Source organism: Oryctolagus cuniculus, chromosome 6, assembly GCF_964237555.1.
Source record: "Oryctolagus cuniculus chromosome 6, mOryCun1.1, whole genome shotgun sequence".
NCBI lineage: Eukaryota > Metazoa > Chordata > Mammalia > Lagomorpha > Leporidae > Oryctolagus > Oryctolagus cuniculus.
Window position 1 is genome coordinate 139,797,779 of NC_091437.1, and position 22,645 is coordinate 139,820,423.

General features: G+C 37.9%; 1 long non-coding RNA gene across 1 annotated transcript; it reads right to left on the reverse strand.

Annotated features, from left to right (window-relative positions):
- Positions 1 to 1,310: 1,310 nt before the first annotated feature.
- On the reverse strand, positions 1,311 to 18,863 carry LOC127490756 (uncharacterized). The gene is made up of 3 exons (XR_007919149.2): positions 18,824 to 18,863; positions 11,040 to 11,182; positions 1,311 to 1,377 (listed from the first exon to the last, which is right to left on the reverse strand). It is a non-coding gene; the product is annotated as an uncharacterized lncRNA (long non-coding RNA).
- Positions 18,864 to 22,645: the final 3,782 nt, after the last annotated feature.

Genomic DNA, 22,645 nt, shown 5'->3' on the forward strand with positions numbered 1-22,645 from the left:
CCTAAACAGCACTCTGGCCTCAGAATCAGCCCTTAGGCTGGTGCTGCGGCTCAATAGGCTAATCCTCCATGTGCGGCGCCGGCACCCCAGGTTCTAGTCCTGGTTGGGGCGCTGGAGTTTGTCCCGGTTGCCCCTCTTCCAGTCCAGCTCTCTGCTGTGGCCCAGGAGTGCAGTGGAGGATGGCCCAGGTCCTTGTGCCCTGCACCCACATGGGAGACCAGAAGGAATCACCTAGCTCCTGGCTTCAGATCAGCTCATTACGCCGGCTGCAACGTGCAGGCCATGGCGGCCACTTGGGGAGTGAACCAACGGAAAAAGGTAGACCTTTCTCTCTCTCTCTCTCTCTCTTTCTCTCTCTGTTTAACTCTGCCAGTAAATACCAAAAGAAAAAAAAAAATCAGCCCTTAAGGCATTCGAATCTGGCTGAAGAGCCCATGAGAGTATTTTAGGCATGGAAATGTATTTACCACCCATATCTGACATTGACAACATATTGGGTACTCTTTCCTGGTGTTTTCCAAAATATCCTCTCATTTGAATTTAGTGTGGAAGAGAGCCTTGTTAGAAAATCTGTTCTTCTACCACTACACAGTGATTACAATGTAAAAACTTTATTCTGTGAGTCTAAAACCAGTTATTCCATGAGTATAGTACAGATTGAAAAATCCAAAACCAAATATTGCTAACTGCTAAGTTTCTTATAGCACATTTTGATTTTGCCACCTATATGTTCATAATGATCTCAAATATATTTTTACAAGAGTAAAGGTGATTCAATTTCAGATTTTATCAAAATGTCAAACATTTGAATGAATTAGATTATCACTGAGATCTTATTTTATTGAGATACAGGAATGAGCCATTTTTAAATAAAATCCTTCATTTTTTATGAAAATGTCTCCATTACAAATTTGATTATAAAATATCATTAGTAAAAGTAATGAAACAGATGTTTTTACATTTAAGGAAATATTCATCAGCATTATCAATGGCTACATTCCTCTGTATTCGCTTAAACAGATTATTTTAATTCTGAAAAAAATTGTGTTTTTCTTTAAGGAAGCTTGAAACTATGATTGGTGCTTGTCAAATCTTGATATATTTTAACTTCAATAGTTGGCAGTCTATAGCAGTCATTTTAAAAATAGCTTTAGTAAAGTATAATTTACATACATAAAAATCTTTTTTTAGTGTACCATGACAACTTTGCTTTAAATTTTTTCTTGCTACATATTCAAAACCATTGGGATTTATTTTTCTCAAAATATATTTTTAAAATTTATCATTTTAAAATTTGATATTTTACTTCCTAATTTTCCCTCAATACTTTTCTTCTCTTCTTCATACTTTTAATATCCTGAAATGCATATTTTATATCTGAAATGAAAGCAAATGTGACTTATTGGTATTGTTCTTTTCTTCTTATTAAACTAAATTACGAGGGGGTAAAACTTAAATATACTATGTTTTATTATTTCTTGAAATATCATAATCCATATATGTTTGCTAAAGACTAATGAATCACTCATGAATAATGATGTTGCTAGAAAGCATAGTTCTTTAATATTACTTTAATATCAACAATTTTAATACCTCAGATAACTAACTATACATCAGTTATGGTCTAACATAATACATATATATGTCTACATTTCATACTTGATAAATTTGATAAGAACTTACAGAAAGATTAATACTTTTTGTACTGACTGCAAATCCCTTTTCCTGTTCAAATAAATAACCTTAACAATAGTCAAAACTAAATGCTTTCATAAACATCATTAATTATTTTGCATTGTTTCTTACAATAATAGACATTTAATTTTGATAAAATTTCAACATAATAGTATAGTAATTTTTATTGTGTTATATTTAGAATTCTTTCTTAGAATTGAAAGTAAATACATAAGTTAACAACAATGTAAGTAGCGCGTCTCTTTTGTTTTATAGCAACCTTAAATTTTTAATAGATATAACAGCAATTTAAAGAAACATAAAATCAATGAAAATTAATTAATTAAAAGGAAACAGAGGGGATGGACTGTGGCAAAACAGGTTAAGCCACCACCTGCAGAGCCTACATCCAAATGGGTGCCAGTTTGAATCTCGGCTGCTCCACTTCTGATCCAGCTCCTGCTATGGCCTGGGAAAAGCAGCAGAAGATGTCTCAAGTGTCTGCACCCCTTCCACTCACATGGGAGACCCAGATGATGCTCCTGGTCCCTGGCTTCAGCCTGGCCCAGCCCTGAGCATTGCAGTTATTGGGGCATGAGCAAGTGGATGGAAGATCGCTCTCGCTCTTGCTCTCGCTCTGTAACTCTGCCTTTCAAATAAATATATCTTAAAAAAAAAAAAAGAAAGAAAGAATATGATAATATGTGTTGGGCATTGCCTAAAACCTTCATTACAATATGGCACCTGGCGGATGTTCAAGGGGTGTGTCTGTGGCTGCTGTGGTTAATCTACCTAAGATCAGACCACCTGCAGGGATAGGTCTGCTTTAGTTCCGGATACGTGGACAGTGCATAATCCTTATACCTTGCTTAAGATGCCCCTTACGTGGTCCACCCATGCCTGCATGAGCTTTTCGCTGATTGGCTCCCCTACTGCGCATGTCTTTTGTAAGCTTTATAAGCCTGTAACTTCCTCAATAAAGTAGTTCCTGCTTCGACAGAACTCATAGGTGCTTGTGGTGTGTTTGACCCGTTGACCTTACCTTTCCCGTTCACCTTGTCGGGTAGTGCTTGTGCTGCCCCTCTGGTCAGGGGATAGCCTCAGGCTCGAGACCCTAACAAGTGGCACCCAACGTGGGGCACAACAGACTGGAACGAACCCTAAAGAAGGACTGACTCTGGCCCGAGAGAAGGACTGACTCTGGCCTAAGTGAAAGTACTGGCAGATGTAGCTAAGCGAGGCTCTCAAGGGATGAATAGGCCATATTGGACTCTCTGCCTCATTGTGACTGATCATCATGGTACATCAGGAGTGCTGCTTTTACGCTAATCGCTCCGGCATCATTCAGGACAAGATCAAGACCCTCCAAGAATACCTTGAAAAACATTGTAATGAACTAAGCTCTAGTTACCTGTGGTCGGGCCTTGGGGGATGGTTTCCTTATCTCCTCCCCCTTGTGGGCCCCTTGGTCTCCATTGTCCTTGTAAATTTGTCTAAATTGCATCACTGTGGTCCAGTTAATGGTGGTCTGACAACAATATGCCACTCTTCAAGAACCAGGTTATGCTCCTCTTTAAGCGCCAGATTGGGAACCCTATACATCTGCCCATGGCCACTGCCAAGATGTAGAGGTATAATATATCATACCCTGAGTTGCTGAGGTGGTAGCCAGTGATGGGTAAGATCCCATGGGGCAGCCCTTAACAGCTGGAGTAGTAGTCAAAGACAGGTAACATCCCCAGAAGGGGACAACCTAAGACAGACATGCTCCCTAAAGGGCTGATCCCAGTCAGAGGGGACAACCTAAGACAGGCACACTCTCCACTCAGTTCCTCTTTCTCTCTTTAATGTAAAACAAAAAGGGGGAAATGTTGGACATTGCCTAAAACCTCCATTACAATATGGCGCCTGGCGGATGTTCGAGGGGTGTGTCTGCGGCTGCTGTGTTTAAGCTACCTAAGATCAGACCACCCGCAGGGATAGGTCTGCTTTAGTTCCGGATACGTGGACAGTACATGATCCCTATACCTCGCTTAAGATGCTCCTGTGCATGGTCCACCCATGCCTGCATGACCTCTTCGCTGATTGGCTCCCCTACTGTGCATGTCTTTTGTGAGCTTTATAAGCCTGTACACTTCCTCAATAAAGTAGTTCCTGCTTCAACAGAACTCACAGATACTTGCTGCGGTATGCTTGACCCATCGACCTTACCTCTCCCATTTGCCTTGTCCGGCAGTGCCTGTACTGTCCCCTGCTGGTCAGGGGCTAGCCTCAGGCTTAAGACCCCAACAATATGCAATTTATTTATGCACTTAATTTTACAAAGATTAAAGAAAAAGTCAACATTAAATAATAGATCCAAGTCCAATAAAAGCTGGAAATTTAACATCATTTGCCATATCACTCTTTGTATTTCTGTATCATTGTTTCTGGTCTACCTTACACTAGATGCTTGTTTGTTTCCATTCTTTCCCTTTCTCCTATTTCTTCCCAGCAGAATTTATTTTTTAATTTATTATATACCTTCTGGTTAAATTTCAAATTCATCTCACCTTAACTTTACAGAGATTATAAAATAGTTAATTTGTTAAATTTACTAATTTTCCTTAACACATGTTACTATCTTAAAAAAAACTATTTACCAATGCAAGTTATTTTTTCATTTTCAAATGGTAAATCAGGCTTTTAGTTTGCCTGTAAATTTGGAAATATTCTATTTTCCACATAACTGTTCATTTTTTTCTTTTTTTTCAGATCTATCCTGGCTATCTATTTATTATAATCAATATTACCTAATATAATCAATATTACCTAATAAGTGTTTGTCAGAGAAATGGTGGGAAATGTACAACTATGAATAATTCCAGTTTCAGAACATTTTGTGTGCTAGTTTTCTTTTAAACATTTGAATTCCACTATGTTTTATCTCTGTATCAGGTGTGGCCTTCTTTCACAACAGGGTAAGATGTTTCACATCACAGACAAATTCCACTTCATTATCATTTTTCAGTCTGATGTGGCAAAGGGAGTTTATCATGATGGCTGATTTTTAACGTTTAAACTTCAGCAATGCTATCTGGATTGATCTCCACCAATAGGTCAGCTTTTTCTGCCTCAGTCAACATTACTCATAGAAAAACACAAGTACAGTTTATGTTAAATGTCATGACAATGATGTCTAACTTATTTAACAAAAAGTTACCAAAAGGTGTTTTCCAATTCATTGGCAGAGTAGTGTTATACGGTGCTAAGATATTGATTATCTGATCCTTGACAGCCAAAGACCCTGGTCAAGTCTCTCTAGCCAAAGATAATAATATAGTTTTCCATCCTGTATTGTAAATATTGTCATATTCTATGCATATCAACATTTTGAAAATATTAGCCCATCTTAAACAACATGTAAAGTGTAGCTAAAAGTTACATAGTACATGTATTTCTGTGGACACATGTTGAAATAAAATTATCATCAATGTCATATATAACAAGATTTCTACATTAGTTATTAGCCATAAAGAACAGAAAATATTTTTCAGCTACCCGAGAATTTACCAAAACAATGATAAACTCAATTATAGTCTTTAAGCTTATGTAACTATTCAATAACAATAGATAATTCTCAGGATTTTGACTACTGTTTTGAAAATATGAGAAGTTAGCTCAGTGAGACTGGTCATAGAAATAGAGATCTACTTGTATTAGCTGATGGGCACGAGGTAGCTGGATGGCTATGGCATTGGGGTCACTAACTCAATGTCTTTGACTAATGGACCGGATTACTAGTTGCTCTGAGATGTAGTTTCATCATTGTTAAACTTATTTCATTCCTGAATTAAATAAGTAAATAAGAACATTATTTTCATCCATACAAAAGAGTTATTTTAAAAATTCATTTATCTTTAGCTTGTGAGTGACACGGATGATAATACAAATTTCTTATTATGAATAAGGCCAAATAAAATCTATTCTACAAGACAACCTTTTAGGCCACACATTTCTTAGAGATTCTAAATATTTCCAGAAAGTTAGATATCAAGACAAATATACTTCAAGCATTTTCTTATTGTTTGAAACTAACTATATACAATGGTTTATGAGCATAACTTACGAATTATAATATTATAAATATAATATAATTCTTCAACTTTATACTTAGTCATTTTTGGATTTTTTTTTATTTGACAGATAGAGTTAGACAGTGAGAGAGAGAGACAGAGAGAAAGGTTTTCCTTCTGTTGATTCACCCCCCAAATGGCTGCAATGGCTGGAGCTGTGCCAATCTGAAGCCAGGAGCCAGGTGCTTCTTCCTGGTCTCCCATGTTGGTGCAGGGGCCCAAGCACTTGGGCCATCCTCCACTGCTTTCTTGGGCCACAGCAGAGAGCTGGACTGGAAGAGGAGCAACCGGGACTAGATCCCGGTGCCCATATGGGATCTGACTCCGCAGGGGGAGGATTTTCCAAGTGAGCCAATGGCGCCAGCCCTGGATTATAAAAATTTTAACAAGTTATACCAGTTAATTTCAGAGGAACAAGGGAAGCTTAATGTTCTATAATTAAATGATTAAAGTTTAAAACAAAGTGCATCGCTCTAATAGGAATTGAGAAATTTAGTGTTGTTAGCCATTTTGGATGGGCTAATTAGAAATTTTAAAATCTAAATATGACTGCTGCCACTGTTCTTTAATCCATTGTACAACACCCACATTATACTTTTACTTTTTTGTTTTGTTTTGTATTGTTTATTTTTTTTTTATTTTTTTTAACTTTTATTTAATGAATATAAATTTCCAAAGTACGATTTATGGATTACAATGGCTTCCCCACATACCGTCCCTCCCACCCACTACCCTCCCCTTTCCCACTCCTTCTCCCCTTCCATTCACATCAAGATTCATTTTCGATTATCTTAATATACAGAAGATCAGCTTAGTATACATTAAGTAAGGATTTCAACAGTTTGCTCTCACACAGAAACACAAAGTGAGAAATAATAGATGATTTTTTTTCTAAATGATGATGAAATCAGATCAGACCTATTGTCATGTTTAATCCCAGTGAGAGTCAAGTTGGGAGTTGATAATTTCTTTCTTTTTTTTTTTTTAACAGAGGATCAGTTTAGTATGCATTAAGTAAAGATTTCAACAGTTTGCACCCCCATAAAAACACAAAGTGAAATATATTGTTTGAGTACTTGTTATAGCTTTAAATCTCAATACACAGCACATCAAGGACAGAGATCCTACATGAGGAGTAAGTGCACAGTGACTCCTGTTGTTGACTTTACCAATTGACACTCCTGTCTATGGCATCAGTAGTCTCCCTATGCTCCGGTCATGAGTTTCCAAGGCTATGGAAGCCCTCTGAGTTCTCCGATTCTTATCTTGTTTAGACAAGGTCATAGTCAAAGTGGAGGTTCTCTCCTCCCTTCAGAGAAAGGTACCTCCTTCTTTGATGACCTGTTCATTTCACTGGGATCTCACTCACAGAGATCTTTTGCCAGAGTGTCTTGGCTTTCCATGCCTGAAATACTCTCATGGGCTTTTCAGCCTCATCCGAATGCCTTTAGGGCTGATTCTGAGGCCAGAGTGCTATTTAGGACATCTGCCATTCTATGAGTCTGCTGAGTATCTCACTTCCCACGTTGGATCACTCTCCCCTTTATTTATTCCATCGGTTAGTGTTAGCAGGTACTAGACTTGTTTATGTGCTCCCTTTGACTCTTAGTCCTTTCATTATGATCAATTGTGAACTGAAATTGATCACTTGGACTAGTGAGATGGCATTGGTACATGCCACCTTGATGGGATTGAATTGATTTATTTATTTAAAAAGTCAGAGTTAGAGAGAGAGGAGAGTCAGAGAGAGAGGTTTTCCATCTGCTGGTTCACTCCCCAATTGGCTGCAACAGCCAGAGCTGTGCTGATCTGAAGTCAGGAGCCAGGAGCTTCTTCCAAGTCTCCCATGTGGGTGCAGGGGCCCAGGGACTTGGGCCATCTTCCACTGCTTTCCCAGGCCATAGCAGAGAGCTGGATCTGAAGTGGAGCAGCCGGGACTTGAACCCGCACCCATATGTGATGCCGTTGCTCCAGGGTATTTACCTGCTGCACCACAGCGCCAGCCCCCCCACATTATACTTTTTTGAGGAAGAGATTTGGACAAGATTTAATGTTAAGGAATATTATTCTATGTATATTTGTTTAAAATATATTGAATACTGGCCACCTTTTGAGGAAGTGAGTAAAGCCCTATCTGCAAGGCTGTCATTCCATATGGATTTTTTTAATTATTTTTGACAGGCAGAGTGGACAGTGAGAGAGAGAGAGAGACAGAAAGAAAGGTCTTCCTTTACCATTGGTTCAGCCCCGATGGCCGCCTCTGCCAGAGCGCTGGGGCTGGCGCACCGCGCTGATCCAAAGCCAGGAGCCAGGTGCCTCTCCTGGTCTCCCATGCAGTTGCAGGGCCCAAGCACTTGGGCCATCCTCCACTGCACTCCCGGGCCAGAGCAGAGAGCTGGACTGGAAGAGGGGCAACCAGGACAGAACCCGGCACCCTGACCGGGACTAGAACCCAGGGTGAGGCGCCACAGGCTGAGGATTAGCCTATTGAACCGCAGCGCCAGCCCCATATGGATTTCAGTTCAGTTGTTTGCTGCTCCGCTTCTGATCCAGCTCACTACAACGGCCTGGAAAAAGCAGTGGAAGATGGCCCAAGTGTTTGGGTCCCCACCACCCACCGGGGCGACCTTGATGGCTCCTGGCTCCTGGCTCCTGGTTTCAGCCTGGCCCAGCACTCGCTATTGTGACCATCTGGGCAGTGAACCATTGCATGGGAGATATATCTCTCTCTGTGTAACTTGGACTTTCAAATAAAGTAAATAATCTTTAAAAATAATATTAAAATATCAAGTACCATAGTATAAAATGATGCTAATTACATTTTTTCAAAAAATCTAATATCTCCTTGTATGAATTATAGTTTATAAATTTCTGTACAGATGGACAAAAGCAAAGTATTGGGGAGTGTTATATGAAAATACTCAGATAACAGTGTTCTGGTCAGATTTACATATGTATATCTGCAAAACAACCAATATTACATGGCTAATCACAAAAAGATGGCATAGTATGATAGTCTTTGTTCAGTTTACTATTAAAATTTCTTATGCTATTTTTAAAGTTGACTATATATATATCTTAGAGAAAATATGACTTTATTGTCCATTTTATGACATATTGTCAATAATAAATTATGTTGAAAAATAGCTTGTACCTTTCATGATTAGACAATACTTTATCTGGTATATTTTATATATATTGAATGATTTTGGCAGTTTATTTATTTGAAAGGCACAGGGAGAGGTAGGGGTAGGCATAGGGGTGGAGGTAATCTTCTATCCACCGGTTCACTCCCCAAATACCTGCAGCTGCCAGATTGAAACTAGGAGCCAGGAACTCCATCGAGGTCTCCCACATGAAAGGCAAGAACTCCAGTACCTGACTCTGGTACACTATATAACTATATAATTATAACAGTAGTTTTAAAGGGGCCATAGGGTATGGGTGTTACTAGGGAAAAAAAAATCAGAGATTAAGCAAGAAGCCATCCAACAAATAAAACAGCATGATAGAAGAGTAAAAGCAGGTGTTCATGTGGCATGGTTGGGAAACTGTGATTACATAAATTTGGATGAATGCAAGAGTACTAAAAGGTAAACAGGGAGAAGTACTCTGTTTATGACGCTACAATATAAAAGGAAGATGTTTAAATTATCATATTATACATAAAACATATACGAGTGGAAGTCTTTTCTAATGAATGAAGTGCATAGCCAAGACTTGGCAGAGCTGCCTCTGACAAAATCAAGTGAGCAATTGGATCCACTCATTAATTCCCGGCTTTTCTTTTTTTTCTTGGTATGCATAAGAGAATATGATGATTATGTAACTCTAATGCTCACATCTGGCAGCTCTCCTATACCTCTTTCTGGTACTGTAGTTTTAAATGTTTCTGTTTTACCAGCTGGCGAAAGTCTCAGAATTCTGTCTAAAATATAACCATTCTCATCTTTTCAAGTCATTAGTTTTCTGGTAAAGTCATAGCAAGCCCAGACACCATACTGAGGACATCTGCATCTGAACATCATAAAGCAGCTTTGAACCCACTGGAAAACTTAGTACAAAATTGGCTACCATGATGATTTGAATATAAGTGCACTACATTGAATATTTTTTCTTTTTATGTACAAATAATGTGATCTGATGGCCACTGCATGCTATATTACAAAGTCAATGAATATAATTACCCATGCAGTAGAATATGTAATGTAAAATAAAATTATAAATAAATTTAAGTTATTTGGAAAGAATGTACTTAAAAAATATAAAACTTCAAATTTTAATCATATTTGAGCAATAAGTTATTACAGCTGAATGTCAAGTCTTCAGATAATGTCTCCTTCATTCTTATAAATATGATATTAATGGGAAAAATTTGCAACCATTTCCACACTAGAGAATGTTCAAATTTATGAATTCTCATAATACTCTGGACTTATTTGAGCACTTTTCACAGAAAAATTTGTTCCCCACTAGTAGTAACTCCATAAAAATAGAAGTGTTATGCACTTACATAATACTATAACAGTTTCCCCTTTTTAAACCCATGTCAACATATAAAGCACAGATATATATATATATATATATAGTTATTATGTGAATGGACATGTTAACTAATAACAGCAACAAAGCTCAATATTATAAAGAAAGTGGGCCTTTAAGAAGTCATACTTCCACTGGGACTTGAAGTATGAGTAAAGATTAAATGTGAAGGCAGAAGGAATTATTGGAGTATGAAGAAGGGCATTATAGGCTGAGGAAGATATAAATTCCATAATTTCTGAGTCAATATAGCCTATGTATCTATATTTGTGTGTATGCATTCATGTCTAAAGTCATACATACTTACATGTGAAATTAACATGTATATAAATCTTATTTATAACTACACACAATACTTAGGAATATGAGAATTGCTTCTATCATTTCTTAGTCCTGATTTCTCAGGGATCTTAAGTCCACAGTCTGGAAGCTACCCAAAATAGAAAGTAATAATAATAGTAAGTAAATATAATCCTAAAGATCTGTAGGGCCACATGTAGGAACAAGAGTTGAACTTGGACAATTCAATTTTAGTGACTATTTCATTTTGAAATGTTCCTGGCCTAACATCAAAATATTATTTTATTTTACTATGCATCCTATGTCTTTGCCTTGGATATTTCGTCATCTTCTCAGCACCAAACGGGCAAGTTTGAGACTATATTTGGAAATATACTTACTGTTTTATGTAGATATATTCATACTTACTTTTCTCTGCATTTCACAAATTCCATCTTGGAGCGTGCGTTGTGCCGCAGTGGTTCAAGCTGCTACCGGGGACACCTGCATCCCAAGCTGGCATGCCAGAGTCCAGGCTCTTCCATTTCTCCTCCATCTGCCTAGCGATGCTCCTGGAAAGGCAGTTGATATGGGCCAGTTACTCAAGTTCTTCCACCCATGTGGGAGACCTAAATGGATTTCCTGATTCCTGGCTTTGTCAGCCTACATGTGCCTCTCTTGTAACTCTTTCTCCCACTCTGCCTTTCAAATAAATAACTCTGTATTTCTAAATCCATCTCTTTAATTTCTTCTTACCCATTTCATTGTCCGAATTGCCAACTATGTAGCATGTTTTTTTTTTTTTTTTTTATTGAACTCTGTGATCTCACTGGACAGTTTGACATTTTCTAATTCTATGAAAGAGACTTGTGTTAAAGTCAATTAATAAAAAATAGAAACACAATATTTAGTATATAAATAGAAAAGTCTTAAAATAAAAATTCTAGCATTATCAACATTGCCATATAGGGAAGATGGAGATTCTAAAGGAGATAATAATAAACAAATAGAGAACTATGTAGAAAACCTTGCATCATGCCATGGAAAAGAAGTGTTAACAGAAAAAGCAAGTGATATATAATTGTCAAATAATCTCTCTCTCTTTCTCTAATCTTCTTCATCTGTCATCCATCTACCTATCAACTATGTAACATATTACTTTTATTCAAGAAGAGTGTTCAATAACTGTTAGTTTAACAAGGAGGGATATTTGTGTGTATATCCTCGGGGTAAGTTATAAAAAGCAGATTGTTGGTACAGGGGGTTAAGTGTGGTACGGGGGATTCAGCCACCATTTGTGACACCAGCGTCCTCTATAGGACACTGGTTCAAGTCTCAGCTGCTCTGTTTCTGATCCAGCTTTCTGCTCCTGTGACTGGAAATCAGCTGAAAATTGCTGGAGTCCTTGGGCCCCTGGAATCCACGCAGGAGGCTTAGATGGAATTCCAGGAATGGCTTCAGCGTGGCCAAGCTCCACCTGATGTGGCCAGGTAGGGAGTGAACTCATCAGTGGAAGTTCTGTCTCTTGCTCTAGCTCTCTGTCTCTGTGAATATGCCTTTCAAATAAATAAAACCTTTAAAAACGAAATGAAATAAAATTATTGTTAATTATGGGATGTGAACTTTTCAAGCTATCAAAAGCATAGAGGAAGAGATGTGGAGACAGTGAATACAATAGGTCTGTTCTGTTAGGAAGCCTGGCTTTAAGGTTATCTTTGATATAAACAAACATAAAGAATATCAAATCCAGCCTCGCGCCTTGGGAGTGTGAGCTGAATCTTAAAGAACATAGGCAGAGATGATACTGGAAAGGGAAAAAAAGGCCAGTTTGTAAATGGTATTGTGTTGTGATAAGAAACTGATTTTTAAATATCTTTTCTTATTTTATATATTTGAGAGGGAGAGAGAGAGAAAAAAAAAAGCCACAAACTGCTGTTTTATGTCTCAAAATATCTGAAACAGGTGGGACGGGACAGGGTAAAGCTGGGAACAGGGAAATTAATCCACATCTCCCACACAGGTGTCAGGAACCCATCCATTTGAGCCACCCCAAGGTGTGCATTAACAAGAAGCTAGAATCAGTTATCGCATGTATCCAATTTTAGGCTTAATATCTCAACCAAAATTGTTATATGTAATAATAAAAGTATAAATTTCAGGATATATATGTACATATATTTAATGTCAGATATGATTTTGAATATTTGTACTTTTACCATTTTCCATTTCTTCAAAAAGTATTGTATAGTGTACATAAATAGTAAAACATTTGGAAACAGAGTCCCTATCTACATGACTTAATTTTGTTGTGCCTGACTTTTCTCATAAATAAAACAAAATTAATGCACTTATTCCATAACAGTGGCATAAGGTTTAATTAAAAATTCATGCAAAATTATGGAAAGCAACTAATAGTGAGAACTAAAATGTTTACTATTATAAGTGTCCCAGTTTTACAAATTAATTGCTCCTAATAATTGATTGATAAACTTAAGAAAATAGCTGAAAGAACGTGGAAGAAAGGATGCTTTTCCAAATTCCACATTCTTAAAATATGAAATTAATAAGGAAAAATATACTGGTTTTGATGAGGGCAAGATAGCAGAAAAAAAGCAGGTGAATCCCCAGATGAGACTTGGGGAGAAGTTTGCAGTGGAAATTATACAGAAACAAGAGGTACACTGTTTAGTATGTGGAAAAAGTAGATGTGCAGAAGCAAGTATGGACATTTCACATGCTTTCTGCAGCCAGGGGCTGAAGGAAATGCCAGATTCTGAAAGCTAGGTCAGGGCAGATTGAGGCAGCCCATGCCACTGGTAATATTGCATGAGGGAGAACCCTGTAGACAACACTGACAATGAGTCTGACCTGAAGTCCTAGTGGGGGGCAAGGTACCCACCTAGTCTAGAGAAGGAAATTCATATATATATTTTTTTTATTTTAAAGATTTCTCTCTCTCTCTCTGATGTGCAATTCGGGACACGCTCAAGCTGACTTACCTCAAATGGTAGAGTTAGAAACATACCAGGGGATTCGAATTCAATCCCATCGAGGTGGCATGTACCAATGCCATCTCACTAGTCCCAGTGATCAGATTCTGTTCAAAACTGATCATAATGATAGGACTAAGAACCAAAGGGATCACATAAACAAGACTAGTGTCTGCAAATACTAGCTGATAGAATCAAAAAGGGAGAGAATGATCCAACATGGGAAGTGAGATACACAGCAGACCCATAGAATGGCAAATGTCCTAACAGCACTCTGGCCTCATAATCAGCCCTTAAGGCATGCAGATCCATCTGAAAAGCCCTTGAGAGTATTTCAGGCATGGAAAGCCAAGACACTCTGGGGGAAAAAAAAAAAAAAAAACACCTAAATGAAAGATCTCCGTGAGTGAGATCCCAGTGGAAAGAACGGGTCATCAAAGAAGGAGGTACCTTTCTCTGAAGGGAGGAGAGAACTTCCACTTTGACCATGACCTTGTCTAAATATGATCAGAGTCGGTGAACTCAGGGGGCTTCCATAGCCTTGGCAGCTCATGACAAGAGCCTAGGGTGATTACTGATGCCATAAACAAGAGTGTCAATTTTTTAAGTCAACAACAGGAGTCACTGTGCACTTACTCCTCATGTAGGAGCTCTGTCCTTAGTGTGCTGTACATTGAGATTTAATGCTATAACTAGTACTCAAACAGTATTTTGCACTTTCTGTTTCTGTGTGGGAGCAAACTGTTGAAATCTTTACTTAATGTATGCTAAACTGATCTTCTGTATATAAAGAGAATCGAAAATGAATCTTGATATGAATGGAAGGGGAGAGGGAGTGGATAAGGGGAGGGTTGCAGGTGGGAGGGACGTTATGGGGGGGAAGCCATTGTAATCCATAAGCTGTACTTCGGAAATTTATATTCATTAAATAAAAGTTTAAAAAAAGATTTATCTACTTATTTGAAAGACAGAGCTACATATTTACAGAGCAAGGAAGAAGGGAGGGAGGGAGGGAAGGAGGAGGGAGGGAGACAAAGACAAGTGTCTTCCATCTGTTAGTTCAGTCCCTGAATGAACACAATGGCTGGGCTAGGAGCCAGGATCCAGGAGATTCTTTGGGTCTCCCATGTGGGTGTGGGGACCCAAGGAGTTGGGCCGTCTTCAGCTTTCCCAGTCCATAGCAGAGAGCTGGATCAGGAGAGGAGCAGCTGGGACTTGAACTGGCAACCATATGGGAATGCCTGCACTGCAGGTAGCAGCTTTTCCTGTTCACCGTTCCCCCACAAGGGTGTGGTAGAGGCTGTGGCAGCTGTTGAATGCATGTGCAGGAAAAAGGGATTTTACGAGGGCAGAATTTGCTTTTCCCACAGACTTTGTGTCTGGCTAGATGGATTCACAGGGAGATGGGCACCTACATAGGACTGTGAGGTGTCCCCATGCTCTCAACCTTTCATAGGCTGCAGGGACCAAACTGCCAAGGCTGAACACCCACAGGCAGCTAGCTCTGGAAAAGACTCTGCTCTGTCCATAGGCAGGGCAAGTTCACATGGCAGAGAGGGGACACTCTGCACTCCTGTGCACTGTGTGGGAATTCTGTGACTGCATGACAGGGTGTGGAGTATAGTTGGGTCTTTGGGCAATCACTGTGTCTGGTATCAGAGGCTCAGGATTCCCTGAATGCCTGGGGTAGGTCATTGCAGAGGGTTCTATAATCACACTGAGGACTGCACAAATCATTTGTGCAGATCATGTGCCAGTGTGAGTGAGGGCTGTACCCACTGTGGGCTAACCCTGGGCATTGATCACCTTAGAAGAAAGGGTCATCCCCTTACTCCTGCTGAAAAAAGAAATCTATCATGCCCAACTTGGGTGTCACCCTGGATTCTTGCCCCACCCTCAAGCACTGAGCAGAACTCCCTGGACCCACCCAACACATGCCTCTAGGTATTTAATGAGGAGTAGAGACTCCACTAAGCTACAGAGGCTTAGTTCAAATATAAAACCACCAGTGGAGAAACCAACAATGTTCCCACAAATGTGTAAAAATAAATGCAGACATTCAGGAAACCAAAGACAAGGAATAAAACATGACTATTCTAAAGAAACATAAAAACACTTCAATATTCGAATATTGAAGTGAAGAGTCTGATGAAATACATGAAAAGCAACACAAAAGAATGGCCATATGATTGAAGCAAATTAATGAGGTAAAGAAATCCAAATATGAAATAGATGAAAAAATTTTCCCATTAGATAGAAATTTTGAAAGAAACCAAATGGAAATATTAGAAATGAATTCAATATGTCAAATAAATGCAAACCTTAAAGGCAAACCTATTGAGGCAGAAGAAAGAATACTGCAGCTAGAAAATAAATCTGGAAAAATCTCATTTGAAGAAACAGAGGAAAAGGAGGAGGAGGAAGAGTAAGAAATGGAGGAGGAAGAGGAAGAGAAAGAAATGGAGGAGGAGGAGAAGAGGGTGGAAGAGTAGGAAGAGGAGAAAGAAGGATAAATTAGAAAAATAAAAGCAGTGTTCAAAATTTATAGGATACTATCAAATGGCCCAACATATTAGCCTTTGAGTTCCTAAAGGTGAGGAAGGAGAGAATGAATTAGAATACCTATTCAGTGAAATAATGACATAAACTGTCCATATTTGAAGAAAGGGATATCCAAGTATAGAAAGCAGGAAGAACTCCTAATGGACATGACCAGAAAAGATCTTAACCATGACACTTTGTAGTCAGACTTTCCACAGTGAACCATAAAGAAAAGATCCTAAAATGTGCATGAGAGAAATACCAGATTACCTTCAGAGGATCTCCAATTAGACTCACAGCTGATTTCTCATCAGAAACCCTACAATCTAGGAGAGAATGGAGAGACACAGTACAAGTCTTAAAAAAAAAAAATCTATCAATCCAGAATATTATACCCTGAAAAGCCCTCATTTATGAATGAAGGTAAAGACCTTCCAGAACCATAGAAATTGAAAGAATTTGTCAGCACTCATCCAGTTTACAAATGATACTTCAGGATGTGGCACACACAGAAACACAGAAAGATAATTATTGCTATGAAAGAATGTGAAGGTAGGAAATATCCCAGTAAAAGTACAAAGGAAATCTGAAATAAACAATAGTAATATTTATGGGAAAAAGTCAGGGGCAAGTCATTACTTATCAGTATTAACCTTGAATGTATATGGCTTAAATTCTCCAATTAAAAGATAAAGACAGGCTGAATGAATTAAAAAATTAGACATATTTAAATGCTACCTACAAGAAACACAATTCACCAACAAAGACCCATGAAGACTGAAAGTGAAAGGATGGAAAGTTATTCCATGCTAACAGTAAGGAAAAATGAGCAGGACTATTCATCCTAATATCAGACAAAATAGACTTTAACACAAAAACTATCAAAAAATACAAAGAATGTCATCATGTAATGATTAAGGGATCAATTTGACAGGAAAATGTGACTATAATAAGTTATTATATATTATTATTTTATTAAATTATTATATTTATTAAACTATATTATATATAATTTATTATAATCATGGCATTGTGTGGATATATGCGCATCAGTGCATGGAACTGTCTCTATGATAGACCGTGTGCCAGGGCATAAAACGAGTCCCAGCAAATTCAAAAAATTGAAACTTTTCTGAACACAATGAATGAAGCTGCAAATTAACATCCTAAGAATCTCTAGAAAATATTTGAACATATAGACATTGAACACCAAACTCAAGGATTAACAGTGAGTCATAGAAGAAATCAAAATGAGAATAAAAAAATTACTGGAAATAAAAGAAGGTGACAATGCAACCCATCAAAACTTATGAGATAGAGAGCAAAAGAATGTTAAGGAAGAAGTTTATAAAATTAGTGCATACATCAAAAATTGGAAAAGCATCAGTAAATGATTTATTAATGCACCTCAAGGACTTAGAAAAACAACAAACCAAACCCAAAAAATTAAAAGGAAGAAAGTAATAATTAAATTAGAGAAGAAATAATTAAAAGGAAGATTTTGAAAATAAGAAAAAACAAAATTGGTACAAAAATATGAAATATCAGTGAAATGAAGAATTGTTTTTGGAAAAAATAAACAAAATTGATATACACTGAACCAACTAACCAAAGAAAAAGGGGGAGGGAGAGCAACCCAAATTAATAAAATCAGAGATGAAGTAGGAAATGTAACAATGAATAGCACAGAAATAAAATGAATTATCAGAAATCATTACAAATAGTTAGATGGCAACATATTTGAAAACTAAGAAGAAATGGATAGATTCTCGGACACATACAATGTAACAAAGTTGAACTCCTAAATACACCAATAACCAAGACAGAGATTCAATCAGTAAAATCCTTCCAACAAGAAATCCTGGGACCAGATGGATTCACTGCTGAATTCTACCAGATTTTTAATGAAGAACTAATGCCAATTCTTCCCAAACTACCCAAAATAAATCAAAGGGAAGGAAACCTCCCAAATCCTTCTGTGAGGTTAACATCACCTTAATTCCAAAACCAAAAAAAAAAAAAAAGACACAACAAATAAAGAATTATAGACAAATATCACTAATGAAGATAGCTGTAGGAATCCTCAACAAAATACTAATGAAATGCAACAACACATCAGAAAAATCATTCAACCAGACCACAGAGGATTTATCCATGGTCTGCAAGAATGGTTCAACATATGCAAATCAATAAGTGTTATAGATCACATTAACAAGTTGAAGAATAAAATCATATGATTATCTAAATAGATGCAGAGAAAGCATTTGAGGAAATGCAACTCCCTTTCATGAAAAAACTTTAAGCAAATTGGGTATAGAAGGAACATTCCTCAGCACAATCCAGACAATGTATGGCAAACCCACAGCCAGCATCTTAATGACTGGGGGAAAGTTACAAGCATTTCCACTAAGATCCAGAACCAGTCAAGGATGCCCACTTTCAGCAATTGCTATTCAATATAGTCCTAGAAGTTTTAGCCAGAACCATTAGGCAAGAAAAAAATATCAAACAATGCAGGGGACACAGATGTTGGCAATGATCGAAACTGCTCCAGCTCACAAAACAAGTTTGTTAGCTAGGATAGGCAGAGACTTCCAGACCCTGGACAGGCAGGGCCTGCACTATGCCCCTCATAAGCAGGAAGCGGTTACAGAAGAGATGATTCAACGCTCATCAACTTACCTTAGGATTAAGGGGTGGAGTCTCTGAGAGGGGAATGAAGTAGGCAGGCATACAGGTTAAAATCAATTAGGTTTGTGAGCTGGAAGACCATGCCTTCACCACACCCCTGTGTGACCTCACCTCCTACCTGATACATTCACCAGGCCCCTATGTGACCTCATGCCCTTACCTGGCCACACCTGGGTACCCACCAGCCAATCAGGTTAATTAACCACTCCCCTTTAGAAGTGGGTTAAAAGCCTGGGACACAGAGTGTCTGCCCTTCTCTTCTCTTTTCCTTGGCCCCTAGCCAGGAGGGGGCTGGCTGTAGCCCTGCGCCTCCAGGGTATGTGGCCTTCGGGCCACCCGCCCTAGGCTTCCTGGCCTAGATGCTCTTCCATATGGCTGGTTCCTGGTGCTTGGTATGAACTTAGATTTACCCCTCTCTCTTAGATAAAGCTCTCTCTATCCTATGATTTCTCTCATTGAATAAAAGCTTAAAATGTAAAAAAAAAAAAAAAAAAAAAAAAAAAAAAAAAAAAAAAAACGTATCAAAGGGCACAGAATAGAAAGAAGGAAGTCAAACTATCCCTGTTTGCAGATGATATGATATGATCCTATATGAAAGTGACCCAGAAGACTCCACTATGAGACTATTGGAACTCAGAATTGACTTTGTTGAAGTTACAGAATATAAAATTAACACACAAAAATCAATATCTTTTGATACACAAACAATACCTTGAGAGAAATGATTTTTTTATTATTTTCTTTTATTTATTTACTTTTTTGACAGGCAGAGTGGACAGTGAGAGAGAGAGACAGAGAGAAAGGTCTTCCTTTGCCATTGGTTCACTCTCCAATGGCCGCTGCAGCCAGCGCACTGCGGCCGGCGCACTGCGCTGATCCGATGGCAGGAGCCAGGAGCCAGGTGTTTTTCCTGGTCTCCCATGGGGTGCAGGGCCCAAGCACCTGGGCCATCCTCCACTGCACTCCCTGGCCACAGCAGAGGGCTGGCCTGGAAGAGGGGCAACCGGGACAGAATCTGGCGCCCCGACCGGGACTAGAACCCGGTGTGCTGGCGCCGCAAGGCGGAGGATTAGCCTAGTGAGCCGCGGCGCTGGCCTGAGAGAAATAATTTAAGTCCAGTCCCATTTACAATAACTATGAAAACATTAAATTCCTTGGAATAAATTTACAGAAGAAGACACAAAAAATGGAAAAATCCTCCATGTTCATGGATTGGAATAATTAATATTATCAAAATATCCCTACTACGGAAAGCAATTCAATGTGATCCCAATTAAATACCAATGACATCCTTCTCACATATGGAAAAAATATACTAAAATTAATATGGAAGTACAAGAGACCCTGAATAGCTAAAGCAATCTTAAGCATTAAAAGAAAGCTAGAGGCACCACAATATCAGATTTTAAGATATACTACAGGGTAGTTATAATAATAATAAAAAAAAACCTGGTACTGGAACAAAAGTAGGTATGTAGAACAATGGAAGAGAATAGAATACCCAGAAATCAAGCCACACACCTACAACCAACTTTTCGTTGATAAAGGATCTAAACTGAATCCCTGAAGAAAGAACAATCTATTCATCAAATGAAGCTTATACACTGGATCCCTGCACACAGAATTAGGAAACAAAGACTCCATACACTTTATACAAAAATCAACTCAAAATGGTTCAAGGATCTAAATCTTTGACCTGATACTGTTAAATTTCCAGAGGATAAAATTGGGGAAACTCTGCAAGACATTGGCATAGACAAAGACTGTTCAGTAAACCTAAGAAGCACAGGCAATCAAAGCAAAAATAGACAAATGGGATTACATCAAGCTAAGAAGCTTCTGTACTGCAAAGGAAACACTGAGCAAAGTGAATCTTGGCAGAATGAAAATTGAAAATTGGCAGAATGGGAGAAAACATTTGCAAACTATGCAACAGATTAAGGGTTAATATGCAGAATCAATTAAGAGCTCAAAAAACTCAACAACAATGAAACAAATATTCCAATTAAGAAATGGACCAAGAGCATGAGCAGGAATTTTTCAAAAAAGAAAATTAAAATGGACAACAGACATATGAAAAAATGCTCATTATCATTAGCCATCAGAGAAATGCAAATCAAAACCACAATGAGGTTTCACCTCACCCCAGTTATAATGGCCCTTGTATAGAAATCAGAAAACATTGCCAGTGAGCTTGTGAAGCAAGAGGTTCCCAAAGTGGGGATGTAAAATATTATAGCTATTGTGGAAGATAGTATGCAAATTATTCATAAATCTGAAAATTGCTCTACCATATTTCCTAGCAATCCCACTCCTTGGAATTTACCCAATTAAATAAAATCAGCATAGGAAAGAGATATCTGTGCCCCCTTGTTTATAGCAGCTCAATTCACAGTAGCTAATATATGAATTAAACCCAGATGTCCAACAACCGAGGAATGAACAAAGAAAAAAATATATAGATAGATAAAAAAAATCTATAGGTAGTATGGAATATTACTCAACTGGGAAAAAGAATGAAATCCTGTTTTTTTGCAACAAAATGGATTCATCTGGAAAATATTATACCTAGTGAAATGAATCAGTACCAAAAAGACAAATATCATGTTTTCTTGATCTGTGGTAACTAATCGAGTACCAAAAATATAATATATATTAATGAAATTGATATTTTGAGAATTGATTATTGTTTATATCTCTACTTTGTACTGTTATGGAACATTTTTTTCCTTTTTTGAATTCTTACTTAATGGAGGATTAATCTTAAGATTATGAAATAAACTAGAGGTATATCATTTTAAAGATTAAAAGCAAGAATAAGAAAGGAGTGTGGTAGTCTGGATGGGTGGGAAAGGGGGGTGGTAAGTATCACTATGCTTCACCTTATAGAAATAAAAAATGTTAAAAAAAAGAAACATGTTTCCAGGAAATACAAATACTTAATTTTGGATACATCAATTTTGAGATGTTTTGGGGACTGTGAAGTATAGTCTATTAGAAATATTCAGGAGAGTGATATGGGACAGCAAAATATACTTAGGAGGTATAACCACATACTTGGAAACATTCTTGAATCTATGCTGTACGTATGATTGGTCACAGATGTCACATATCACTAATGATAATTAGGTCAGACATAGAGAATCATGTAACATTAACATGGCAAAAGGAAGAAAAGAGATACACAAAGAGGCCATGAAGTTGTGGTGTTAACCTGACACAGCCTAGCCTGAGCTTCACCAGAACCTAATTTCAACCACCCATTTACTGTGAATACAGATGAGAGAAAATGCCATCAGCAAAATTCAGCCTTTAAAAAAATCTAATGAATAATCTCTGTTACTTCTCCAAACTGATTGTCATAGTTGGGTTGGTGAGTCAGAGATTGAACAGGAGAAATCCTATAAATTAATGACAGTAGAACATTTTTTGGTCCATCAAGCAAATACTTTGTAGTTCTTAAATGACATTTGTGAGGTACCTGTTAGCTTAAATACTGATAAGATATTCTAATAATAAATTATAACTCTTAATTTTTAGGTGTCTGAATCATTTTCCCCTGTGTTTTGTTTCAAAGACTGAGACACCTATTGATTAAATTCTATCTGATAATGATTGTGGGGAGCAACCGGACTAGACTGTTACTGGAATTAAGACTTATTCTATGCATCTGCTCTCCCACAATATGGCGCTGGGAGAGAAGTAAACAGCTTCCGCACAGCTGCCTCCAGTTCAACCAATTAACTGTAGGACTTGCTCCTGATTGGAGAGCAGCGTACTCGGCGTGTGGGCAGCCGAGTTGGGATTGGCGGA